Consider the following 3,367-nt stretch of genomic DNA (forward strand, 5'->3'; position numbering starts at 1 on the left):
TCAACAGTGGTTGAAATGCTGTAGCAAATCTGCTAGAGCATTATCGCCAAAGTCGTCTTCAAGTCATCAAGTATAGATGGCCACAATTTAAAGCCCACAATTTGTGTAGCTTTGATGAAATCGGACGAGGCATCAGGGAGGCTTTGAGACCGGAAATCGCTTTGTTCCTGTCTGTGGCAGTGTTGCCAACACCAACATAAATCCTGTCTCTGTAAATTTTCCACATCACCTAAGCTTTGCTAATTTAGGGTGAGTTTGACTTCATAGTTTAGTTCACCCACTAGCCGATGTATTTTTCGTGCTGGGGTGTCGTTAAACATTCATTCGTTCATTCATAGTTTAGTATGGCGTTGACTGTAGATTGAAGTGTAGCCACATACACTTCAGCAATGGTCACTGTAGTGGTCTGCGCCACCAGAGATAGCTTGTTGAGGATTGTGACAAGGGGTGTAACGATATACTCGAATATTCGGTCGGTGCACCGAACAGCGATCTGTATCGTAGTTGCATTCGTATTCGTCACTAGCTGAACCGAATACACGAATACTTATATATAATGTTTACTGTATAATGTATGTTTCAAATTCATACTAACCAAAACGCAATAACGATTCGATCGTTTTTATTGTCCTTTTTTTATATTAGGTCAACCGCATAGTCAGACTCATAGACCGATCCTTTTTTTTTATATTCTATGCGTTGGACTGGTACTCTACATGCAGCTTGACTGCGCTTCTGTCAAAACACTGTATGACGTCGCATAGTCTCGTTCAACCAGCCTAATACGAGACACGGGCGAGTGTAATTCGTTAATTTATGCATTCTACGCAGTGCAACGTCAATAATGTTGAACCAATATTCTAACGTTTAAATGGCAGCTCAAAGCAAAATATATTTGTATAATTCTTAACGAGAACTGTGGCATATTAGCAATTCAAATATGGATATAAATTGATTAATACTAGATACCAAAAACCAAAATGGCCTTAAAAATATATATTTGATATTCAAAATAAAATTAATTTACCGGTAATCCATATCTTCTGTCTACATTATACAATGTATATACGGTTTCGGTTTGCACGCATGGAAAAGGGTGAATTGTTATCAAAGCACTTAAGAATATTTTTTAAAATATGTACAATTTGTACATTTATGTTTGCAAAGGCCATGGTATATTTTAAAATTCCGATAATAACATATACATATTTTAACTTGTTACTATTTTAGTTCCCGTATGAGGCTTTTAAAATATTTTGCGCAAAAAGGTGATTGTAGGATTGTTGCAGTGAATTTTGTTCACAGCTAGTGAGTAGTTATCTTTCGATATTTTCGAATTCGAGCGCTCGCGGCAAACAATATATTGCTTAATTGAACAGAAAACCCCCCCAGAAAACTAACAACAACAACAAACAGTGTCAAACAGCCCCACAAAAACAAAGGAAAACGTTCGTAAACATTCTCGTTATGAAACGCGCACCATACTTCGGCTATTTCCGTTAACTTTCGGGACTTTCAGTGGCGTCGAATTATAAATGAAAAATGGCTGAATTAGTGGGCATCGCCAATGCACCTTCAAAATTTAAATCAGAGGTTTGGAAATATTTCGGTTTCCCAAAGTACAAAGATGGTGAAACTACATTCGTAAAAGAAACTACAACGATTTGCAGACAATGTGAGCATGTTATCAGGTTAGTATGAACTTGTATTTGACAATATAACCGATATGAAAAAGAACTTTAACAGACGTTATATAATAATAAGGGACCGTTCAACAATTATACGTACTGTACCCCCCCCCCCCCCCCCCCCCCCCCCGTGTGTGCATTAACCTCACCGTGGTGCAGGGGTGAACATTCTTTTATAGAATGGCCAATAAATGCACAACTCCTCGTATGAGGCACCTTGTTTGCCGTGAGGTGCGACCCGTGAAGTGGATGATGGGATCCTGGTGGTTGAGTTATGGTTAATGTCTGCAACCGAGTATATTGCCATTGACAATACACCACTTTGGCCCGGAGTTCATGTAGACGGGAGGTCAGGAATGGCCCGACCTGATCAATCGGCTGGTCACGCCATGCTCTAGAGAAAACAACCTCTGTTTTGTTTATACAGTCAAGAACAAACTTTGTTTGCTTTACCGTTTGTATGTGTTGCTCTTGAAGCGGTGGCTAGGGTCAATTGGGTGATTTATTGTTTGTTTATTGCCCAAGTATATCAACCATGTATCCCTGGCATGGCTGTCTGCTGGTTATCCGCAGCACCATGTCCCTTTGTTGGACTCGGTGGTGGGTGGGGGGCATGGTTGATGAACATTTCTTCATTTAAATATGGCTAAACCATTAATTCCAAATTCAGATGGGACCCTCAAAAGGGTCCACACCGAACTTTCGGACTTCTTGTCTTCGGACGAGGAGTCCATGAAATCAAAAACAAATGTGAAGAAATCCAAAGTGATTTCTTCACAACATTGGCCAAGGTTTCTCGTCATCAGCTCCACTGATGATGGGACCTTGAATAAACTATCTCCTTTTGCAATTCAAAAGGCAATCGTTGGCTTGGCTGGTGAGCCAAAATCCGTTAAAAAAATCAAAAATGGGCTGTTGGTTGAATGTTCAACCGACAAGCATTCAACTTGCCTCCTCAAGTCAGTAGTTTTTTGTAACGTGCCGATTAAGGTAACTCCGCATACCTCCCTCAAATCGTCAAAGGGAGTGATCAGATGCAGAGATTTGGAAGGTGTTACTGAAGACGAAATCCGCGAAAATTTAAGTTCTCAGGGTGTTACTGCGGTGAGAAGGATAAAGGTTCGTCGAAACAATGACTTGTTACCGACGAATACTTGTATCCTCACCTTTAACGTCCCTACCCTTCCTCAATCTGTCAAAGCCGGTTACCTTAATATTCCTGTTGAGCCCTTTATTCCAAACCCCTTGCGTTGCTTCAAATGCCAGAGGTTTGGCCATGGTCAGAACACATGTCGTGGAAAACTTACATGTGCTCGTTGTGGTCTGTTTGATCATGACAGCAAGACATGTAAGAACGATATGCTTTGTCTCAACTGCAAGGGCAATCACTGCGCATACTCGCGAGAGTGTCCGCGGTGGAAGCTGGAAAAAAGAGTTCAACAGGTAAAGGTACAAAATAAACTGTCCTTCACGGATGCCAGGAGGTTGGTGGAGACAGCAACACCGGCAGCTGCTGCCAAAGTCGCCACTAAAAGTGTTGCGGTCAACACAGACCTCACCTGGCACTGTGACGAAGCCAAGTACAAAAAACTGTCTGACATTGAGAAGGCACAAAAACAAGTGCAGAAAGCAGCACAAAAAGAAAAATTTACTCTCCAGCACAAACAAATTGAAACCCA

Source organism: Gigantopelta aegis, chromosome 15, assembly GCF_016097555.1.
Source record: "Gigantopelta aegis isolate Gae_Host chromosome 15, Gae_host_genome, whole genome shotgun sequence".
In the NCBI taxonomy this organism is placed as follows: Eukaryota; Metazoa; Mollusca; class Gastropoda; order Neomphalida; family Peltospiridae; genus Gigantopelta; species Gigantopelta aegis.